Source organism: Dama dama, chromosome 7 (genome assembly GCF_033118175.1).
Source record: "Dama dama isolate Ldn47 chromosome 7, ASM3311817v1, whole genome shotgun sequence".
Classification (NCBI taxonomy): Eukaryota; Metazoa; Chordata; class Mammalia; order Artiodactyla; family Cervidae; genus Dama; species Dama dama.
In genome coordinates this window covers 18,161,240-18,185,215 of record NC_083687.1, presented here as the reverse complement: position 1 = coordinate 18,185,215, position 23,976 = coordinate 18,161,240, and the positions used below count along the sequence as shown (strand labels likewise).

The following is a 23,976-nucleotide window of genomic DNA, read 5'->3' as shown; positions in this document are numbered from 1 at the left end:
TGCCTGTGGTTTTCTGTGGTTCGCTCGCGGGTCAGCCCCCTCCGGGTGGCGGGGGTGGGGGGGTGTCTTCCGTGCACCGCCCCGTTTGTGGGTGTTTAGCAGGACGCAGAGGCTGGATTTGAACCCCACAACTCGCCAGCTCTGGGGCTTCGGATACATTGCCTGACTTCACTGTGCCTGTTTCCTCTCTTGTAAAACTAGGATAGGATGAGATGGATGGCGGCGTGGGGGGTGAGCTAATACAGACGAATGATCTATGATTGTGCAGACGTAGAGTAAGAGGTCAAGCAGCAGCGCCTAATGTTTATTTCCTGCGTGGCGAACGGATGAGTGGAAAATGCTCAGAGGCTGATGTCTGGAAACCTGCGCCGCGCCTGCCCGCAGGGAGCACCTGTGCCTGGGGGGCACCCCCATCACCCCCTCACCTGGGGCGCGTGGGGCGGGGTCTGCGGGCCAGGGTCGCGGCGCCGGGCGACCGCCGGGAGGAGTCGGGGCCCAAACCTTCGCAGAGCGGAGCACCCAGCCCCTTTGTCTCCCCCGCCCCCTCTTCCCCACTTCCTGCCCAGCTTTAAACTCGGGATTGGCGGCGAGGCGCCGACTTTGTAAACACGCCGCGTCTGCGGCGGCGGAGGCTGGTTCTGTTTGGGCGCCTGGGGGAGGGGTGCACGCCCCTCCCCTAGGCTGGAGGTGGCGACCCCCCCCCCCCCCCCCCGCGACACACACACACACCTCCCCAGAGACAGAAGCCAGAGGCGGCGGCAGAGAGTGTGTGCGGCCACGGTCCGTGCTCCGGGGGGCTCACCTGCGGAGAAGGTAGGCTTGAGGGCTGGAGAAACCAAGATAGATGGGTGTCAGCGACACCCCGCTTTCCTGGAACCTCCAAGCTGAGACTGGCGGGGGATCGGGGTTGGGGGGTGGTGGTTAAACAGGTCACCGCGTCTCATCACCTCCCGGTTGTCTCTCAAAGCTCAACTCACTTTCTGTCTGAGTTGCACGTGGCTGAAGGACAGAGAAGCCCCCCCAAAGCTCTCCGCTTTCTGTGTGTCCGCACAATCCCCCTCCAAGCTGAACTGGAAGCCCAGTGACCTCACTGGGCTGTCTGTCGTCGTTTTGCATACCTCAGAGATGGGCTGGGAGGCGGAGGGAGGGCAGAACTAGGGTGGGCAGGGAGCCTTGGGGGTCCTCCTGCCATCCAGGGCCGGGGGAGCAGGCTGGAGGACAGGACCAGAAAGAGGGGTCTCGCAGTGGTGGTCTCTCTGGTGTCTGATGGGTAGATGGCATCTACCCACAAGAGATGGCTCTAGCCTCTTCTGTGTTTTTTAATGTGTCAACAAGAGGAATAACTGAAGACACTGGTTGCTGTTACTGAGGGAGCCTTAATATATTCATCTGCAGACGACTGATTGAGCACCTACTGTGTGTCTGGGATTTGGCTGGGATGCTGAGGGTACAATGGGGTTATTGTCTCGCCTGAGTCATAGAACAGCAGAGACAAGGTGCCAAGTTGGGGTGGCTGGGAAGGCTTCAGAGCGAAGAGGACATTTAAGTTGGGTTCTCAATGATGGAAAGGCAGCAGGCAGAAAAGTGGTGGGGTCTTTGTGGGCAACTTACTCATTCTACAGAGCTGGACTGAACCCTGACTGAGGTGTTGGGCATTGGGAAACAATGGGGACACAGAAACAGTTGCTGCTCTCTTTAACCCTGCTGTCTAGATACAAAGAAGTGATAGGAATGAACAGGATGGGTTCTGGGAAAGGCATGTTTCTGGGCTGGTTCCCAGGACCCCAGAAATTCCCAAGTAGGTGCAGCAGGGAGTCCACCCCAGGGGTGATATAAGAGTCCACACAATGCTGGGGTACCCACCCCCCATGCCTGGATACTAAGACTGTTTCCTGTAACAAATCTAAGCCCCCAGCTCAGTTCTCCTTGGCACTAGATGTAAGTGGAAAGAAGTGGATCTGCCATTGTTTTCCTGCCGCTGCTTCTGCATTTTCAATTCCCAGGCTCACTTGAGAGATGGCTGACTGAACAATTTATGAATTCATTCAGCTGTCTGCTGAGCCCACACTATCTGCACGGGCTAAATAGTGGGGACATAATGGCAAACAAGTCAGAACTTCTACTCCCCTGGAATTTAGGATCAGAAGCATCTCTGAGGATTCCGCCAAGATCCGTCTCTGCCCAGTGTTTGAGACCATGACCTCCACGGTCCCAAGTGCCTTCTCTTTCCCATTTCCTTCCCTCAAGGGTTCAGAATACTAGCTAAGGCTTATATAACATGCCAGGTACTCTTCTAGATGTTTTAGGTGTAATGTCTCCTTTAATCCTCCCAACAGTCCTGTAAAGTGAACACTAGTATTATCTCCATCTTTGTTGTTTACTTACTAAGTCATATCCAACTTTTTTGTGATCCCAAGGACTGTAGCCCGCCAGGTGCCTCTGTTCATGGGATATCCCGTCTTACAGATGAGGAAATTTAGGCAAGGAGGAGATAATTTTTCCAAAGAGGACAGGGTTGGGATTTAAACCCAAGTTACTTGACTTGGGAGGCCCTGTTCTTAACCACTTGGCTAGCCCACCTCCTTGACTAAACACATGGAATGTGCCCTTAAGCCAGGGGCTTAGGAATTTCCAAAAGGGTGTCTGTGCTCCTGTATCTCAAATGATGCAGAGGAGAGCACTTTGTTAGCTGAGTGTGGGTGCAGGTGCCATTTACAGGGAGCCCCGGCAGGCCTGGATCAGAGTTGTGGGGACTACACAGTGCTTGTATCCCTTCCTGATGACCCTGTGTGTGTGTGTGTGTGTGTGTGTGTGTTCTCCTGAGTAAGCCTCACTCACAAAGAGGGATAATGCAGGAAAGATGCATGGAGGTGATGTGCCAGAATCTAGGGAGATGGGAAACCAAGACACTTCTTTTGTTGGGAATCTTTAAGAAGAGCAGAAACCTTCATGTTCTGGACCCCAACTTGGTAGCTGAGTCAGGAAGATGGTCAGGGAGTGACCTTAGGCAATCTTAAGATGTGCACCTTTCTTCCTCACAGCTGCTGCATCCCAAAGCTGTGTCCCAAAACTGCATCTGCACATCTGAGATGCATCCGTCTAGGCAGACTGGGACTTGCCTATGATGCCAGCCAGGCCACAGGGCAGAGGGTCCATGGATTCCTGCTGTTTTTCCGTTATCTTTCTGAAACTAGATTTCTCACATGAGGCCTCTACACAGATCTGGGGAGGCCCAGAGGCTGTCCCTCTCTGCCTGCAGTCAGACTAGCTCTAGTGTCTGGGGCGGGGGGGCGGTGTTGATGCTGGGAGTTGAGGGTAGAGGGTGGTCACACCTCCATCACAGGTAAGCAGGATGTGAAGATCAGAACTGTGTGGACCTCCAGGCCGCTCCTCTGCGCACACACCCCCTCCTCCTCCTGTAGGGTGGGGTGTGATGGAAGCCTTGGCATGCCCCAGCCCACTGCCCCAGGCGCCGTTCTTTTGCTTGAGAACAGGTTGTACTCTTGAGAAACCACAAGAGGAAGTTTAGGGAGGGCTGGGGGTGAGGAAAGTTCTGGGGCCCCTGCCAAGTTTCCCTTTCTCGGCTGCGCGGAGGTGTGTTTGTTTTGGTGTGTTTCTCCTGCCCTCAAAGACATTTAAATTTTAAACCCTCTGAGTTTCAAAGAGCTGTCAAGGCCTGCTCCTGTACTCTGTGTGTGTGTGTGTGTGTGTGTGTGTGTTTGGTGTGTGTGTGTGTTTGGTGTGTGTGTGTGTGTGTAGGTGGGTTGGGGGGAATGTGGAGGTAGTCAGAGACATTTGTGTGTGTGTGTGTGTGTGTGTGTGTGTGTAGGTGGGTGGGGGGAATGTGGAGGTAGTCAGAGACACCCCTGGAAATGGGGTTGCAACGTGGTACTCATTTGTTGGATTTTGTGCTGGGATTTGTGTTGGTTGGCTAGCTAACTCCACAAAGTCTTCTTTTCTCCTCTGCCCTTTCACCTTACTCTTGCCCACAGCACTCCCTACAGCCCCAAATACTAGAAAAGTGGTTATAGTGGCCACTTAGGAGCTGAATGATGTTGCCAGGAGCTGTTCTACCTGCCTTATCTCATTTCACATTCACCATAATGCCAACTAGTAAATGCTTTTAGTCCCAATTTACAGATGAAGAAACTGAATTTCAGAAAGGCTTAGAAGCTTACCTGAGCTAGTAAGTGGCAGAGCCCAGATTTGAACCCTGGTCTGATTTCAGAGCCTGTGCTCTAGATGTCTGTTTAATCCTCAGATCAGAGCATCAACTTCCTGAACACAGACCCTGCACAGTAGGAGGTTGTGATCCCAAGGTTTTTTTTGTTGTTGTTTGCTGAGCTGCATGGCATGCAGAGATCTTAGTTCCTGACAAGGAATTGAACCTGTTCCCCCTGCTGTGGAACTTGGGTGTCTTAACCGCCAGACCACCAGGGAAGTCCCAATCCAAAAATGTTTTAAAATGGTTCTGCTAGTGTGGGGAGGGAGGTGGCCTGCATATAGAGTTGGAAAAGGGATTCTCTGGAAGTTAATATTAAAAAGGATGGAACTCCCTGGTGGTGGGTTAGGACTCGGCTCTCTCACTGCCAAGGGCCCAGATTCAATCCTTGGTCTGAGGAACAACTAAGATCTCACAGGCCTCTGTGCAGCCAAAAAGAAAAAAAGACAACTGTATAACTGAGGGAAAGGAAAGGAAGATTAAATGGATGCTAAACAACTCTGGAATTTTGAGGCAAATGGGGAGAAGATTTAGGAGGGTTATTGTAGCTGTCGTCAGACATTTGCAAGGTTGCCTTTGGAAGCCCCCAGGTAGGGGACTGGTAGAGGCAGATTTCCACAAAGCATAAACACTTTCTAACAAATAATTGCCTAATCTCTTTCTCCAGAAGTGATTTCCTCATCTAGGGGCATCTAGAGCACATGCTCAGTTGAGGCTTCTGCCAGGGGAAGCCCTCAAACCCCCTCTAAGCCTCTAAGCCTCCCATGCGATTATTGACTGGCTGATCTCCCCAGGGCTTCCCTGGTAGCTCAGCTGGTAAAGAATCCGCCTGCAATGCAGGAGACCCCGGCTCGATTCCTGGGTCGGGAAATGCCCTGGAGAATGGATAGGCTACCCACTCCAGTATTCTTGGGCTTCCCTGGTGGCTGAGATGGTGAAGAATCCGCCTGTAATGCGGGAGACCTAGTTTCGATCCCTGGGTTGGGAAGATCCCCTGGAGAAGGGAACGGCTCCCCACTCCAGTATTCTTGTCTGGAGAATCCCATGGACAGAGGAGCCTGGCGGGCTACAGTCCTTGGGGTTGCAGAGAGTCCGACGACTGAGCGACTTGCACTTCACTTACCTCCCCATGTGTCCACCAGGTGGCGCTGTTGCCCAGTGCGTGGCTCCAAGGCTGCTGGATGGGCTGAAGAGCGCCACCTGGTTCTTCAGCTACCGGCTTGGTTTCCTGGGGCCTTTCCCGATCCCATCCCCAGCTGTGAACACACCAGGGCCCAGAGAACCACTTTTGACCCAGCACCGTCCCCGTGAAATGTGCTGGCAGGTCTCGTGGCTCGGGCCAGAACGTGCGGGCCTGCGCTCCTGGGATAGACTCCCTTCCCGGCTAGGGCAGACTCCCTTCCCAGGTCCGGGGTGCCCTCCCTCCCCTCCTTCTCTTTCCTCTCCCTGGTCTTCCTTTGTCCTGAAGATAGAAGGACCCGCGTTAGGAGCCGAGGGCAAGTCCAGCAGCCCTTGTGAGCGTGGCCTTTCATAGCCTTCAAGGGCATGATACCCGGATCATGTCATCTTTTTTTAAGGTCCTCCAAAACCGCACCTCTCAGAAACTGTTTGCCCTCAGCAACCTGCCCAGTTCTCCCACCCTGCTGAGAACCACCCTAGAACAGACATTCCTAAGGAGAGCCAGCCGGGGCCCAGGCGTTGTCCCTAGGAAGCAGGGAGCAGCAGAGAGGTTGCCTGGTGCCTCGTTTGTTGGCCCAGATCTGCGTTCTAGCCTCTCGCCCAGAAGCACCGGGGTTCCCCGCCCCCTCAGGGCAGGCCGGCTCCGCTTGTGCCAGGGCAGAGCGTGCAGTTACAAACCTTGGGGCCAGGGGGCGCCATGGAGGCCACGCCCAGAGAGAGGGGCCTTAACCGGCCGGTTGCAAGCACTCCCCACCGCTGGCCACCACCCTGTGAGGCGGGAGGTCCATTGTATGGAAGGAGCGAGGCGAGGCGCGGAGGGTTCAGCAGGAGGACAGTTTCGGAGCTGGAAGTCTGTCGTGGCCCTGTGCCTGTCTGATTTGTGCACGTGACCACCTAACCCGTGCTTTCTCTCCTGGAGTGGCTCAGAGAGCCTGGGCTCAAGACAGAAACCACCCTGGTTTGAGTCCTCGCTTGGCCCCTTCCTGGCTGTGTGAAACTTTCCTTACCTGTCAAGTGGCGGTAAAGGTAGCCCCTTCCTCACCGAGTCATCGTGTGGATTTGTTGTCCTGACACTCTTGAGTGCTTTATAATATCCAGATTGGATCTTTTTGTGTCCTCGTAGCAGCTTTGTGAGGGACATGCTATCATGATGCCTTTTTTATTCTTTTGGCTGCACTGGGTATTCGCTGCTGCCCCTGGGTCTGGTTGCGGCGGGGGTAAGGGGCGCAGGTGGTGAGCTGGGGGCTACTCTCTAGTTGCGGTGCGCGAGCCTCTTGTTGTGGCTTCTCTTGTTGCGGAACGTGGGCTTTTTGGTGCCCAGGCTTCAGTGTTTGTGGCATACAAGCTAAGTTGCCCTGTGGCCCGTGGAGTTTTCCCGGACCAGGGATGGAACCTGTATCCCCTGCATTGGCAGGGGCATTCTTAACCACCAAGGAAGTCCCCCATGATGCCTTTTTGTAGACGAGAAAGCCGGGGCACAAAGTGGTTACCCAGAGTCAAGGGGCCGAGGCTTCCGGGCCCACGCTCTGCACCAGGTTTAGGAGATAATATGCTCAAAGCCCTGCCAACTACCAAGCAGGTCATACACCCTTACATGCGATACTTCTGTCACTATCATATCATCCTCATGATCATCCCCCAGCCTGAGCTCCAGGGACTGGGCGTGGGGGCCATCTAGCAATGAGAGGGCAGCCCTGGTATCTTGCCTCACCATCCCACCGATGACTTCATCTCATCCTCTTTTCTAGAATCAAAATCGGCCCACAGTTCTGGCCTGTGGTCAGACCGTTGGACAGAATACTTGAAATTGGGACTGTCCCAGAAACTCCCAGTTCTGGCCCCCGCACTGTCGGCTCCAGCTCCTCCTGCCTCCTCTTCTCTGTCCTCTCCCCTCCAGGCTGCACCTCCCAGCCCCTCCCCTGGGGGCCCCGAGTTCTGGGAAAGGAAGCCAGGAGCAGGGCCTCCGACAGATGCAGAGCTTGGACTCCAGCTGGGGGTGTTAGAGGCTGTGGGAGGAGGAGGAGAGGACGGGCCAGGGGCCGGGAGGATGGGGTACAGAGGGCACTCCCACCCAGGCCGCATGTCCCCCGGAAGGCATCTCTCTGCTCTTCACAGACGCTTCTTCCTAAGCTCCTGTTTATTAAGCTGACTCTGCTGGGTGCTGAGGAAACAGCCTGGAATAAGACCCTGGGGAGGATTTACTCCTCTCTGGCAAGTGGATATCACAAGCTGTCTTTGGATTATGGAGGGGAGAGTGTTTCCTCCTCGCACACGGCCCCAGCGGGTCAGGACTGCTTTTTGCTTTCCTTCCAGCCCTGTTCCCTTTTCTCTAAGCAGGATCTGAACCACAGACCCGGAGACTGTTCAGAGGTGGAATCTATTTTCATCACAGTGAGCAGGGATCTTAGGGTTACGCACTCTCAGATGTACTGGGTGGCCGAGCGTAGGCCAGAGTATAGAACATTCAAATGGTTTCCAGTCTTTTTCTTTCCAGTCAGCTGTTACCTGCTGGTCTTAGGGGTGGCCACCCTCTTTTCTTAGAATTCTGCCTCTAGGACCAGGCAGAGTTCTTCCTGTTGGAACAGTCTCTTGGTCTCCAAGGAAACAACAGTTTTTTTTCTGCCCAGGGCCCAACCTCTTGGGTTCTAACTCAAAACTCTCCTTATAGCTGCTGGACATAGCCTCCTGGGTGGTCCTCAGAAGTCTTGCACGTGGCCTGCTTCACCTCACTTGCAGCTCCTAGGAGTTGGGTATTTCTTGTAGGAATCTATCGTGTGGATTTTCTCTGAACCCTCATTTCTTTGCAGACAGGTGGCAGCGAAGATGTTGGGATAATAGAGCACATGTTTGCACAATACTTCCATGTGCTGGGGCCTGTGGGAAGTGCCTATGTATAATATGTACCATGTGTAAATAAATTTCTAATGTGCTGTGTGTGTGTATGCTCAGTAATATCCAACTATTTGCACCCTCATGGACGGTAGCTCACCAGGCTTCTTTGTCCATGGGACTCTCCAGGCAAGAATACAGGAGTGGGTTGCCATTTCCTCCTCCAAGGGATCTTCCCAATCCAGGGATTGAACCTGCATCTCTTACATCTCCTGCATTGGCAGGTGGATTCTTTACCACTGTGCCACCTGGGAAGCTCATGTAAATTGATAATAAATGTGGATATTTACTAACTTGTTTCTTACGTATTCCTCACAAGAATCTTCTGAGGTTTCCTTATTTTGCAGATAAGAGAAACTGAGGCACAGAGGTTAAATAACTTGCCCAAGATCATACAGCCAGTCAGTGTTGAGAGCCGAGTGGCTGAAAGAACTCTGACTGGAGTCAGACTTCTTTTTATATTTTTTAACTAAAAAAATTTTAAAAACTTGATATTGGGGTATAGCTGATTAAACATGTTGTGATAGTTTCAGGTGAGCAGCGAAGGAACTCAGCCATACTGGAGTCGGACCTTTCATGCACACTGTGTGTGTGTGTGTGTGTGTGTGTGTGTGTGTGTGTGTGTGTGAGAATGTGCACTTTGGAGGGCACTCCCACCAAGGAGTGTGAGTGGATCCCAGATTTCCTGTCGAGATGTCCTGAACACAGCATTAGGATGGGGGAGAACAGGCAGATCGGCCCCTGAGCTGCCTGTGTGTCCCAAAGCCTCCCCTGTCCTTCGGTGCTCCTGGCTAGAGCTGCAGGCGTGTCCCCTAAGCCAAGCAAGATGGCAGGGAAGGAACCAGGAGGACCCCGCCCTGCCCCAGCAGGCAGGTCAGGTGTTGCAGCTACCCAGGAAGCAGGGGTGGGTGGTGGCGATGTGAGCTCTGCTAGGTGGGGCTGGGGCCCTGACCTTTCTGGGGAGCCCTGGATGAATCAGCCCGACCACAGCCGCCCTAACTGCAACATGGTGCAAACAAGCTTTTCTTCCAGCTCCCTCCCCCCCCCCCCCATTTTCCTTTCTGTCCTTGGCAGGGGTGTGGCACCAGAGCAGTGGCTGCTGGCACACCTTTGGAGTTGGTGGTGAAGCTGGGTCCTAGTGCTGGGCCTGCAGCCTTCACCTTCCAGATGCTCCACCCCAGGATGGGCAGCAGCCCCAGCCCAGGGTGGCGGCCACGTACCCTGCCCAGAGGACAGGACTGGGAAGATGTAGGACTCAGGACACAGCCACCTGGCATGTCCCTGCAACAATATCTATGAGCCTCAGAGGGCTTGTCCATTCCTCATTTACAGTAGAACCGCATTTTATATATTTTTATTGTTGATTTCATCTTTGGTTGTCCTGGGTCTTCACTGTTGCTCAGGATTTTCTCCAGCTGCGGAGAGCGAGGGCTGCTCTCTCGTTGTGGTGCAGGGGCTATTCATTGTGGTGGCTTCTCCTGTCGTGGAGCATGGGCTGCAGGGCACAGGTTTTTCAGGAGTTGTGATGTGAGGGCTCAGTAGTTACATCCCCAGGATCTAGAGCTCAGACTCAAGAGCTGCGGCGCATGGCCTTAGCTCCTCCGTGGCGGCGGCATGTGGGATCTGCCTGACCCAGGGGTGGAACCCGTCTCCGGTATTTGGCAGGTGGATTCTTCTACTCCTGAGCCACCGGAGCAGCCCTGGAGCCACGTTTTGTGCTGTGTTGGGTTCACAGTCAGTGTAAAAGCAAAACACATCAACATTACTATTAAGGTCACCTTAAACTGCTCATAAAACACAGTGTGCATGGCTTGGACATTGTCTAAGGATCTCCAGCATAGCTGTTTTCATTGAGACAGATGGCCGCGTCTTTGGTGGAACATTATGCTGAGTTTGAGGAAGGGCTCACATTGTATGAAATCCATGTATGTGGTTTTCTGAGGCTGTTTGGGACCTCCTCCAGTGGACAGCACTGAATTTGTGATAGTTCAATGTGCGTATTTAGCAATTCAGTGTGCATTCACTTACGGACTCTTACTGGTTTCCTGGCTGGCAGGAAAGGTTGGAGTGACAGTGCTGTGGGAATCTGGAGGAAGGAACAGTTTCTTGTGTATGGATTTACTAGGAATGTCTCTGCATAGGTGCCATTTAAGAAGAATGAAAGAGGAGTGGCCTTGGTGGGAAGATACTCAGGAGCAGTTTTAAATGATGGTTGTTTCTGTATCTTTTTCTTCTCTGAATATCTGAGGTTTGTTTTTTTTTTTAACTGAAAGCCTATGGCAATTATTAGGCTTATTTATTCTTTATATATATATATATATATATATATATATATTTATTTATTTATTTATTTGGCTGCACCAAGTCTTAGTTGCAGCACACAGGATCTTTTTTTAAAAAGTTAATTTATTTTAATTGAAGACTAATTACAATATTGTGGTGTTCTTTTGCCATGCATTGACATGAATCAGCTACGGGTGTACATGTGTCCCCCTGTCCGGAATCCCCCTCCCACCTCCCTCCCATCCCATCCATCTGGGTTGTCCCAGCATACTGGCTTTGAGCGCCCTGTTTCATGTATCAAACTTGGACTGGCTATCTATTTCACATATGGTAATATACATGTTTCAATGTTGTTCTCTCAAATCATCACACCCTCACCTTCTCCCACAGAGTCCAAAAGTCTGTTCTTTACATCTGTGTCTCTTTTGCTGTCTTGCATACAGGGTCGTTGTTACCATCTTTCTGAACACACAGATCTTTAGTTGAGGCAAGCGAACTCTTAGTGGCAGTGTGTGGGATCTAATTCCCTGATCAGGGATCGAACCTGGGGCCCCCTGCGTCTTAGCCACCGAACCACCAGTAAAGTCCCCATTCTGTTTGTTGCTGTTGTATTTGACCACCCTGCATAACTTACGGGATCTTAGTTCCCCAACCAAGGTTGGAACTCATGCCCCCTGTTGTGGAAGTGCAGAGACCTCAACACTGGACCCCCAGGGAAGTCCCCAGGCTTATTTATTCTTTTTTTTTTTATTCTTTATATTATTATTGATTCTAGTACAGCTAATGATTGTTTCTATAGTCACTATTATTTCTGTAATAATAATTATTCTTCATAGGTTGTTCAGTCATGTCTGATTCTTTGTGACCTCATGGACTGCAGCACGCCAGGCTTCCCTGTTCTTCACCAGCTCCCGGAGCTTGCTCAAACTCATGTCCATCGAGTCACTGATGATGCCATCCAACCATCTCATCCTCTGTCGTCCCCTTCTCCTCCTCCCTTCTATCTTTCCCAACATCAGGTCTTTTCTAATGAGTTGGCTCTTCGAATCAGGTGGCCAAAGTATTGGAGCTTCAGTTTCAGCATCAGTATTTCCAATGAATATTCAGGGTTGATTTCCTTAGGATTGACTGGTTTGATCTCCTTGCCATCCAAGGGACTCTCAAGAGTCTTCTCCAACACCACAGTTCAAAAGCATCAATTCTTCGGTGCTCAGCTTTCTTTATAGTCCAACTCTCACATCCATACATGACTATTGGAAAAACCCTAGCTTTGACTATACGGACCTTTGTTGGCAAAACAATGTCTCTGCTTTTACCACTACTTATTTTTTTAATGGTTTAAAAACTCCAGCAACAGACTGGGGCAGGGAGTTAAAAAACATGAGTGAGGGGGAAGGCTGGGGCATTTCAGAGACCCCAGGTCTGCTTTAACTGACTTGTTAGATCTCAGGCAGCAGTTCTCAAGCTTTCTGATCTCAGCTCAGGATCACTTTACACCCTTAAAAATGGTTTAGAATCCCAAAGAGTTTTTGCTTTTCAAAGTGGTAGCTACCGACGTTTGACTTCTAATAAAAAGTGTCAAGTGCAAAATTTTAAAAATATTTATTAATTCCTTTAAAGTAACAATAAAAATCATTGCATGTTAACATAGCATCATATTTTTTATAAGATAACAACTGTATTTTCCAAAACAAAAAATTTGCAGTGTGGCCTTGTTTTACATTTTTCAAAAATCTTTTTAATGCCCAGCTTAATAGAGGACAGCTGGGTTCTCATATCTGCTGCCGCTTCAATCTGCTTCAGTATGTTGTTTTGATTGATTTGTATGAAGAAAATCAGGCCTCACACAGATATGTGGTTGGGAAGAGAGGACCTGATGGACTGTGGATTAGTGGACATGCAGCTAGAAAGAAACACTGGGGCAGTGGTGGAGAAGCCAAATCAACAATGTTGGGTTGGGGAGTTTGGACTCGTTTAGGAGGCTGTCTATGGGGTCGCACAGGGTCGGACACGACTGAAGCGACTTGGCAAGGAGGTAATGGGAAGCCACTGAAGACTTAGGCTGTGCTGGGGTTTTATTGCTGCTCACGGGCTTTCTGTAGTTGCGGCGAGTAGGAGCTTCTCTTTATTATGGTGCATGGGCTTCTCATTGTGACATCTTCTCTTGTTGTGGAGCACAGGCTCTTGGTACAAGGGTTCACTAGTGGTGCATGGGCTTCGTTGCCTCGTGGCATATGAAATCTTCCCGGACCAGGGACCAAACCCGTGTCCCCTGCATTGGCAGGTGGATTCTTAACCACTGGACCACCAGGAAAGTCCATCATTGAAAACTTGTGAGCAAAGAAGTGACATGATCAGAATAGATTTCGGTAGGGCAGTAGGCAAGAGAAAGCCTACACAAAATAAAAAGGATTGAAACTAGGGTGACGCAGTAGGAATGGAAATAAGGGGGCGATTTGGCAAAATATTTTGAAGGTAGAAGCAACAGAACTTAGCAGTTACTTGGTAGAAGGCATGAAGAGTCACTGGCTCTGTGAAATCGCTCTGCTCTTCCCTGTTAGGTACCACGTGTACTTTAAAGATGAAGTATGTGGCCATGTGTTACCGTTTGCTGCTCTCTCGTCTTCTGTCCTTCTAGGGTACAGTAGGTAGTCAGTAAATGAATGGAGGAGAGTTCAGGACTAGACTACTGCGAGATATTTCAGCCTAGGTGGGTGGCAGAATATTGGTGCCATTAACAGAAATTTAAAGACCAAGAGGAAAAGATGTCCATTATCATTAAGTATCAAAAAGTAAAGGGTGGGTGGAGATGTCAAGCTATTAATAGAGAGAAAATAGTGGGTGGACCTTGAAATATACTATTCTCTTGGAAAGGAAGTACATTTTCCTAAGTACTAAAGGTTTGGGGAGAAATAGATAATATATCTAGGAGAGATTGCTTTTGATGATTCTTTATTCTCAAGCTACTCAAGTTCAATAAGGGCAGTGTTTTTCAAAATTAGAAGTGTCTTCATTTTAACCTATTTCTTATGCACACATACACACACATATATGTATACATAAAACAAACAAGTTTCATTAACTAGACAATACTTCCCTTTACTTATCTTTTTTATTCTGTTGTTTCATTTTTTAAAAACGCTGGTCAAGATTAGCTTCATGACTTCATGACCCAGTAAAGCGTCCTGACTTGCAATTTGAAAAACAGTAAATTGGCGAGGTATCAATATTTTCAAGGTTCTGTTAGCAACAGAAACAGATTGTCCAATATAAGGCAAAAGGAATTTATTGGAAGAAGGTTGGGAACCCTTAGACTCATCAGAAAGGCTGGAAAACTAGTTTTGGAAATGAGCAGAAACTGACAAAGTGCCTCAGGGCTGAGCAGAAGGACGGACAGCATGGTTGGAATGGTCAGGCCAGACTCTCTGGTTTCCATGATGCAAGTCAGTCAGGTTGGCTCCTGGATTTGCACTAGGGGAGAGGTAACCTCCCAAAAGGAAGTGACAGTGCTGTTGGAAAGGGGACCAGCAGCCAGAAAAGAACAGTCTGCAAAAGGTAACATGACCTAGACATGAAAAAGATACCTAACAGGGACTTCATTGTGGTCCAGTGGTTAAGACTCCACTTCCACTGCAGGGGATGATGTTTGATCCCTAGTCAGGGAACTAAGATCCCGCATGCTGTGTGGTGCAGCCAAGAAAAAATAAGAGAGAGTGGTGTCCCTACATGGTAGTAGTGGATCTAAATGGGTGTGTTCTTGCCTGTTGATGACCTTGCCATGTGATAAATTCTCCCTTCAGAAAGCATCTTGGCTAAAGGTGTCAAATGAAATGGCTCCAGAATATTCTGACCCTCTGCTTTGGTCATCCCACTTTTCCAGGCTCTGTCCTAAATGTAGGGAAAAATTTTGTCCGTGATGATAGGCATATAGTGACACAAAACTGGAACAACTGAAACGTCTCCCAGTAGAGTATGGTTAAGCAAGATGTACTATATCTAGTACGTGGAATATTAGGTAGTCATTAAAAATGGCAATTGCAAAAACCGGTGATATCACAAAAATTACCTATATAGTAATGTTAAGGAGAAAATTAGGATGCAAAAGTGTTCATACAATACGTTTACTGGAGAAGAGAATGACAACCCACTCCAGAATTCTTGCTTGGAAAATTCCATGAACAGAGGAACCTGGCGGGCTACAGGCTATGGGGTCTCAAAATCAGTCAGACTGAGAGCCTGAGCACATTAGCAAAAACTGTGATCTAAAATGGTTGTTTCCTTTTGTATTCCTACCAGAAGAGTTTGGGGCTTCCAGTTATTCCATATCCTTGCCAATATGTTTAGTCCTTTTAAACTTTGGACCTTTTAAATAAATGTGTAGCATTAAAAAAACATTGACAACTGTTTGTTGCACACACATAGAGATATACACACACATAGAGAAAAGACTGGAAGAAACTATACCAGAATGTTAACAGCAGTTGTTTGGGGGAAGCAGTAGAACTATGGGTGATTTCTTTTTTACTTTTTCCCCTTTTTCTAAATGTTCCAGTTCTGTAATAACAAGAGAAATGCAAAACAAGTCATGAGTTGTGTTTCCATAAGTATGTAGAAAATCAGTCTTATTGTTTTCACATCATTGCATTGGAGACATAAGGTGCCAAGTAAAAAGTTGGCACAACGGGACTTCTCTGCTGGTCCAGTGGTTAAGAATCTGCCTGCCAGTACAGGGGACGTGGGTTCGATCCCTGATCCCACATGCTGCAGGGCAACTAAGCCCATGCGCCACAACTCTAGAGCCTGGGAGGTGGAACTCTTGAAGCCTGCGTGCCCTTGAGCCCATGCTCTGCAATGAGAAAAGCCACCGCAGTGAGAAGCACATGGACCACAACTCAAGAAAGCCCGCCCAGCAACGCAGACTCAGCACAACCAAAAATTAATTTTTTAAAAAAGTTGGCACAATGCAACTTTCCCAGCCGTCCAGTGGTTAGGACTCCACTCATCCAATGCAGTGGGTGTGAATTCGATCCCGGGTCAGGGAACTAAGATCCCCACTTGCTGGGTGGCACAGCCAAAAAAGGAAAAAATGTTTAAAAAAAAAAAAAAGTTGGCAGGAGTAGTAAGTGTGACAGCCCAGGGGATAGCCTGGTGTGGCTGGGAGGTGACAGCTGCCTTTGCCTCAAGTCCCCAACTCAGCCAGTACTATCTGCCAAACCTTTCAAGTCCAAGGCCACCACCTATAAAGCTGAAATACCCTGGCAAACCTAGGGTGACAGCTCAGGTTGTCCTGGCAGTTGGGGGGTGTGCCTTGACGTGAGCTGACTCACTTTCAAGAGCCAATTGCCGATGGTCGGTCACAGTGTGGTCTGAAGTATGGAGCAAGCATTTTTGGTTGTGGGGGGTGGGGGGTGCTGCTCTCTCTTCTCCCTTTTAGCAGCTTGGAGCGGGGAGGACTAAGGCGGTGAGAGCTGGGTGCGGGGCTGTGTCCCACAGTATCTGCCTTCCGCAGCTCAGCAACAGGGAAGGAGGTGGAGTCTGGATTGAGCCCTGAGATAAGGAATAGGCTGCAGCTGACTGCGAAGATCAAAATAAACAGCTGCACCCCCAGGAGAATGAACTCCACATTCCATTCTCTGGCCCCACCCCCGATTCCCACTTCGCTCTCTCTCCTTCCCCCCACCACATGCACACTCAGCACCCCCATCAGCCAGAAGGGCCTCCCCTCAGCCTTGGCTCAGATCCCTCAGAACCTTCCCACACTACCCCCCACCCCTTAACCAGAGGTTCCAGGGCCGCTCTCCAGCTGTCGGGAAGGGAGTGAGTGCTCCGGACAGGTGGCCGGAGGCAGATGGAGAGGGACCTCATCCAGGGCCGGACTCTACCTGCCAGACTGGGCCACCCTCAGACTCACACGGGGGCTACCCCAGAAAGGCCCGGGAACAGAAGAGGGTGGTGGTGATGGTGGTGGTGGCCAGTCTTGGGAAGCCAAGGCCGGCGTAGGGTGGCTGGGAGGAGGGGTGTGCAGGGGTCCTGATGGCCAGCTCTGCAAACATCTGGTCCTCGCTGTGGGTGGGCCTGGCCCCGGCCCTCCCGGAGCTCACAGTCCAGTCAGGGGAGGCAGCAGGTCCAAGATGTACCTCCGAGGTGGTCATTCCTCCCTGTAGTGCCAGGGGCAACCCCAGCCCTATGGAACCCCCTCCAAGGCTCCCTGACTCCTGAGGGTTCAAGTCACTACCCCAGGCCACTTTCTAAATGTGCTAACGTGGGACTTAAAATCAAGGAGACATGGGCTTTCCGGGTCGTCCAGTGGTTAAGAATCTGCCTTGCGATGCAGGGGACACAAGTTCGAGCCCTGGTTGGGGCACTAAGATCGCACATGCTGCAACTAAGCCCCAGCGCTGGAGCTACTGAGCCTGCCTGCTCTGGAGACTGTGCCACACACTGTTCCTACTGAGCCCACACAACACGGCTAGTCTTGTGCCACAACAAAAGATCTCGACTGGGGGTGGGGCGGGGAACACTTCCACACACCCCAAGGCCTAGGGAGGGTGTGCATAGGGTTCTCACCACCCTCTCAGTCCCTAACTGCAGGCAACCTTGCAGAGTCGTACATCCCTCTACTTAAATGACTCCCTTGAATTCCCCAAGGCCCTCTAATGTCCCACGTCTCCAGCAGATTGCTGGGCAACTGCCCCGCCCCACCCCAGGTCTAGTCCCCCCAGCCAGCAGACTCAGTGTATGCATGGGGATACTAGCCAGGACCAACGACATACTTTGCAGAGGCCCTTGTTAAAAAATTATTAAGAATTTCAAGATGGTGGCAACAGAGCATCGAACCAGGGGTGGAGCCCTTCTGAGTGAGGGCTCTGTGTGCCTGCATGAATCACACGGCTGTGAAGCCAGCCCTGGGGTCGCTACCCTTCACTGAACACTCGGTGATGCCAGACCCAGTGCTGGGTGCTCACCACGCATGATCTCATTCCTTCCTCTGAGCAGCCCTTTTCTCCCTATTGTGCAGACGAGGAAATTGAAGGATTAGACAAGCCGCATAACTTGCTGAGGTCATCAGCTCTTAAGGGCTCGAGCAGTGGGGGGAAAGAACCCAGCCTGTCTGTCTACAGAGCCTGGGCTCTTAACCACCCAGGAGCTGCTGCAGCCCACAGGGCTGGGGTGGTTGCTGGGCAAGGCAGCTGCTTCCCGTCCCCTTCTTCTGTCCTGTCAGGGCCAGGAAGGAAGATGAGGCAAGCAACAGCAGCTGACGGTGTGGCAACAGCGGCAGTGGCGGGGAGGGCAGCCAACCCAGACAGAAGTGCTGGGTGGAGACGGTGTGAGATGGGCCCGGGGACTGTGTGAGCTGGAGGCGGCTGATAGACACCACAGCTGTGCCCTCCACCCTCTCGCCCAGGGTGGGCATCGCTGAGCCTTTCCCCCACCTCTCCCCTGATGGCACCTCCAGCTCTGCCTGTCTCTCTTCCTCTTTCCCCCCGTGGTCTCTGCTCCCCAGCTCTCTCCTTCACACCCTTTCCAGCCAGCCTTCACTGGGGGTTTTGGGGCGAGCACCACTCAGGACTCTCCTCCAGCCCTGTCCTCAGTATCTCCATAGCAGCAACAACCGCGGTTTAGTGAGCACCTACTGCATGCCAGCTGCACTGCTAGGCACTTAATTTTTTTTTATTTTCATTAAAGAAACATTTATTTATTTATTTTGGCTGCAGTGGGTCTTAGTTGTGGCTCTTGGGATCTCTGCTGGGGCATGTGGACTTCTTAGTTGGGACAGGTGGAATCTAGTTCCCTGGCTAGGGGTCAAACCCGGGCCCCCTCCATTTCGAGCTCAGATTCTTGCCCACTGGCTGGACCACCAAGAAAGTCCCCTAGGTACTTTATAGATAAACTTGAATTCTTTCCACCAACCTATAAACAAGGATTATCATCCACATTTTATAAAGGAAGAAACCGAGGCTCAGAGGGGCTCAGAGATTTGTCCAGGGTTATGTAGGTGTTCTGCCCTTCCGCACTGCCTATCCCACAGGACCATGTTGGCCTGATAAGGTGAGGTGGTCCTGGACCATGGAGGAGTCTTTTCTCAGCGAGGAGGGAGTTTGAGAAATGGTCAGTTTGAGGGAGGAGTGAATTATGTATTGTGAGTGAGGGTGATGGTCGCCTCCTTTGAGTTGGCTGGGGTGGCGTGGCGAGGATTTGATTCCACTCTCTACCTGGAGGACCCGCTCTGACGCTTGGGAAAGCAGACCTGATGGCTTGAGGTGACAGGGAGCTGAAGGGCTGAGGACATGGATGAAGAGGAAGGTCCCTCTCAGATATTTTACCCATTGGCACCAGAGAATGGACTACGGTAGGCACTGGGAGAGGTTAGATTACTAGAATGCGTGCGTGTGCACTAAGTCACTTCAGTCGTGTCCAACTCTTTGTGACCCTATGGATTGTAGCCCGCCAGGCTCCTCTGTCCATGGGATTCTCCAGACAAGAATACTGGAGTGGATAGTCATGCCCTCCTCCAGCGGATCTTCCTGACCCAGGCATTAACCCACGTCTCCTGTGTCTTCTGCATTGGCAACCAGTTCTTTACCATTAGCCCCATCTGGCAAGCCTAGACTGCTGGAATAGAGACCCCCATATCAGGTGTCTAAACAAAATGGAAATTTCTCACGTACAAGTCCAGGTGGGCAATCTGACCCCTTGACAGGGTTGAGGACCCACGCTTCTCCCAGGCTGTTGTTCGTCCAGGCCCTCGGATGTTGAAGACAGCACACCACCCCATCCCCTGGGTCCATGACCCAGCCAGTGGGAAGGGAGAGGAGGGTAGGAGGGGGCACAGCTCTTCCTTTTCAGGACATGACTCCAAGTAGCCACATCCCTTATCCCATTAGCCAAAAGTTGGTCACCCACCATATTGAGCTACAGAGGGTCTTGGGGATCATACTGAGCAGAGCTTCTAGTATGAAAGGTGTAAGAAGGGGAAATGGATGCCGTGGGGGTAGTTAGGAACCTTTGTCCCAGGATCTCGACAGGCAGGGACCAGGAGCGCCTGTGTCACGTGCGTGAGGATGGTTTTTCTACGTGGAACCTCTGAGCACAGGGTTCCCAGATAGGCTTCTCTCTTGGGGAGGCCTAGGGCAGCAGGGCCAGCACCCACCTGGCTACTGCCCTCTCCCCTGGATACCTCAGTCCTGATCACAGGTAGAGGATTTGACTCCACTTGCTTTGACCAGAGCCCCGGTCTCAGGAGCACCATAGGATGTGGGGAGGAGGCTCAGTGAGGGCACCACTCTTGCCCCTTTGGGAGGCTCTGCTGTCCTCAGATAGGGTAGGGAAATGTCACGTTCCCTCACCTTAGTGAGCAGGTGGAATCATCTCAGCATCAGGAGATGGAGAGTTCCGGGGCTCTCAGGGCCAAGTCTCAGCCTCAGAGACAAAGTCCATGGAGTTGAGGCAGGAGGTCCAGCTTTGTCCAAAGGAGGGAAATGGTTCTCTTCCTCTGCGGTTGTGAATTTCTGGATGCAGTCTTCTGGGCCCATTGTTTGTTTGCTAATCCATTCATCCATTCATTTGTTCATTCATTCATTCATTCATCGTTATCTGTGTATTGAGCACCTACTGCACAGATGCTGTGTTCATTTCAGGTGAAAGAGAAAAGAACATGACAGGCACAGCCCCTGACCTCATGGATCTTACAAGCCCTCGGTGTCCCCTTGCTGCCTCCCCACGGAGGACAGACCAAGCCATCGCAGCTCTGAGAGCCACCCTTGTGGCTCAGAGCATGAAAGGCCCGCAGGTAGCTCCTGAAAGCACAGGGCAGGTTTCACCTGGGCGCTGTCCTGGGGCGGCTGGGTGGGACTGGGTGGGGGTGCGTGGGGGGAGGAGCAGGCATTGGAGTGGGTGTTTCACTTCCCCCTCACTTACTAGGCGTGGAATCTGCTTTTTCTCAGTTGGTGAGATTAGTGCCTTCTCTTCTGCTCCGGAGGGACACGTCCCCTCCCAGCCCCTCCTCCAGCGCCCTGGTCTGGGTGGGATCCTTCCTCCTATTACCTGTGACCCCAGGAAAGAGCACAGTATGGGGAGTGGAAATCTGTGTGGGGACACTTCCTCTGTGGGCCCTTTGGTTTCTGAGCTCCTCTCTGGGCCCCTCTTGCCCTGCAGTCCTCCCAGCTAGTCCAGGAAGAGAGGCTGTACACCCTGGCCTCCACAGAGGGCTCACTGGCTTCCTGCTTCCTCTGAGTGCCAGGCCCACACCCAGACCTGCCGTCCGCCTTCTCATGCTGGCGTCTCACTTTATTCCTTGAAGCACAGCCTTGCTCTGGACCCTGAGTGGCCTCTCAGTGTCACTTCATGCGCTCTTCTTACTACCTGGCAAAAGTTTGAGGCCCCAGCTGGAATGTAAACCCAGGGATTCAGGCCAAAGAAAGAAAGAAAACCTTCAGAGTCACGTGCCCCCATCTCTGCAGTTAAGATGGTCGATAGGAGGGCAGGGGTCCTGTTTGCATTACATATTTTTGGCTTTTAGTAGGATTTGCACTTCACAGGTGTTCAGTAGGTGCTGGATAGTGTATGGATGAGTAGATGCAGGCTGGCATTCACTGGAAGCCAAAGATAGGGCTGCCCCATTATTGTAACAATGAAATACAGTCCACTGTCATTATTCACAATACTTATGTTCTATAATGTTGCCGTGGGGTCTTCCCTGGTGGAGAATCCGCCTGCCGATGCAAGAGACACAGATTTGATCTCTGATCCTGAAAGATCCTACCTGCCTTGCAGGAGCTTAGTCCGTGCGCCACAACTGTTCAGCCTGTGCTCTAGAGCCCAGGAGCTGCAACTCCTGAAGCCTGCTTTCCCTAGAGCCTGTGCTCTGCAACAGAAGATGCTACTGCAAAGGGAAACCTACAACTGGAAAGTAACCCTGCTCTCTGCAGCTAGAGAAGAGCCCAGGTAGCAATGAAGACCCAGCACAGCCACAAATAAATAAATAAAATTATTAAAAAATAAAGTCACCATGAACTCTGAATTAAGTGAATCCATAGCCGTTGTTCCGAGGGAAATACAAGGCTGACTTCCTTTGAGCCTGTGGTCCCAACATTTTTCATCAACCAATCAACATGCTTGTTTTATGTGAGTTTCTGTTTTAAGACACTGTTTTTGATTTGTCGATTCATTAACACTGAACTCAGGGCCTAGTTCTGTAAGTCACTGTAAGTCACTGTAAATCATGCCCAAACGAAGCTTAGCTCACGCACACCCCAGCCTTTTTATAGTTAGCCGTGTAGCCATGCTTGGGAACCATTTTAAACAGTGAAATCAATAAAAAGGGCAAAGATGCTGGAAAGGTGGCCCTGAGTAGACTGAAAAGGACACTTGTTTACCGCACGAGAGATGCGGCAAGGAGGCAGAACGTCACCCTGTTCAGCCTCAGCTGAGAACATGCGCCTCAGGTGACTCGAATTTTTCACACCTCTGTGACTGTCCTCGGATGACCACAAAAGCAGCAGGAGCATTGATTTGGGAGTTTCAGAAAAATGTTAGCGAGTAGGCAGATTCACAAATGGAGAATCCGTGAACACAGAGGATGACTGTACCTCCACAGGGGTTGGTAGATACCTGATGCCCTCCCCGCAGCATTCAGCATCTAAGGATGGGCTGCCTTGCCCAGCATGGCTCTCCCTCACCCATACTGCACCACCGCGGCCTCTCTTGGAGGGGTGGGTGGATTTCACTGGCCTGGCCTGCGCTGGAGGGGGGGTGAAGAAGCCCTGCTCTGCCACCCTTCCCCCTTCCCCTACTTTCTCACTGCACATGAGGCCTCCCTGTGAACCAGACCCACACGTGCATAAAAGGAGGTGGGGTGACACGAGCAGGCAGCCACCTGTGACTTCTCCAAGCCCAGTGTTGCACCAACACCTGGGGAAGACCCCCTGGCGGTTTGGGGGAGCCTGTTTTGACCCGATCTTTATTTACCGCTCACAAAGGAAGTAAATAAATAGCTCTTTGTGTGTCTGTGTGGATGTGCGCGTGCCAGACTGTGTGTGTGCCTGCTGCACACCGTTAAAAACCATGGCCTGGCCCCAGAGGAAGTGGTAACAGAACAATTGTTTATTTTCCATTTACCCTCCTATTCCTCCCCACCTCCACCCTTTTAATGTGCACCCAGAGACACTCTTTGCCAGTCCAGGATCCAATCATTTGTTCATCCATTTTTTTTTAAGACCTTCTGCTTTATTTTTAAAAAATATTTATTTATTTGGCCGCGCGGTCTTAGTTGCAGCACTCGGGGTCTTCAGTCTTCCTTGTGGAATGCAGGAATGCAGATTGCATGTGGCACGCGAACTCTTAGTTGCGACATGTGGGACCTAGTTTTCTGACCAGGTATCAGACCTGGCCCCCTGCATTGGTGCATGGGAGTCTCAGCCACTGAACCACCGGGGAAGTCCCTGTTCATCCATTTCTTCATTCACTCATCCTGGTGTCCTCTGAAGCAACGTAGTGCCAGATGCTGGAGAATGTAAAAGACAGATATATAGAATGTATAGAAGGTGGGATGGGGAAAGGACGTTTTGGCCTGGAGGTGTGACTTCTTCCTTTAAGGACACACTCTGCACTTGGGAAGCAAGGGTTGTGGTATTCCCCACTGTGGCTCTTCTCTGCTCCTGTGGCTGCCTGCCTACCCCAGGCCTCCGTGAGCACTTGCCTGGATTACTGTGTGTTTCCATAGCATTGCTGCTCAAAGACCATCAGAGGCTTCCTTCTCTGGGCCTGTGAAATTAAATTCAACTTATGGTGCTCTGGGTCTCCTTGCATCTGGGCTCAACCCCCCTTTCCAGCCCTTTTACCCACAGTCAACCTCCATCACCTTATTCCTGGGCTTCCTAGGTAGCTCAGCTGGTAAAGAATCTGCCTGCAATGCAGGAGACCCCCAGTTCAATTCCTTGGTTGGGAAGTTCTCCTGGAGAAGGGATAGGCTACCCACTCCAGTATTCTTGGGCTTCCCTGGTGGCTCAGATGGTAAAGAATCCTCCTGAAATGCAGGAGACCTGGGTTTCGATCCCTGGGTTGGGAAGATCCCCAGGAGGAGGGCCTGGCAACCCACTCCAGTATTCTTGCATGGAGAATCCCCATGGACAGAGGAGCCTGGCGGGGTTCAGTCCGTGGGGGTCACAAAAAGTCGGACATGATTGAGTGGCTAAGCACAGCACACCTTACTTCTGCCCAACAGGTATGCTGAGACATCCTGGGGAGCCCCCATTTCCATCCCTCATCTCACACTGTCCCCCCTTCTTGGGATGCACCTTGTCCTCCTCTCATCCACTCCTGTCTGTCCCAACTTGGCTGTTCTTCACGTCCTAGTTTAAATCTACCTGGCTGCTCCCCCGACACATCCCAGCTTTTGGATGGCA

The 23,976-nt window shown here is 51.1% G+C and overlaps 1 protein-coding gene across 3 annotated transcripts in view; it reads left to right on the top strand.

The window, feature by feature from the left end:
- Positions 1–656: 656 nt before the first annotated feature.
- Positions 657–23,976, top strand: part of CCND3 (cyclin D3) — a 90,488-nt gene continuing 67,168 nt past the window's right edge. The window contains exon 1 of one of the 3 annotated variants that reach the window (XM_061146701.1): positions 657–813. The gene's annotated coding sequence lies outside the window, so the exon portion shown is untranslated. The remainder of the gene's footprint in view (positions 814–23,976) is intronic. The other 2 variants (XM_061146699.1, XM_061146700.1) reach the window with 2 other exon arrangements.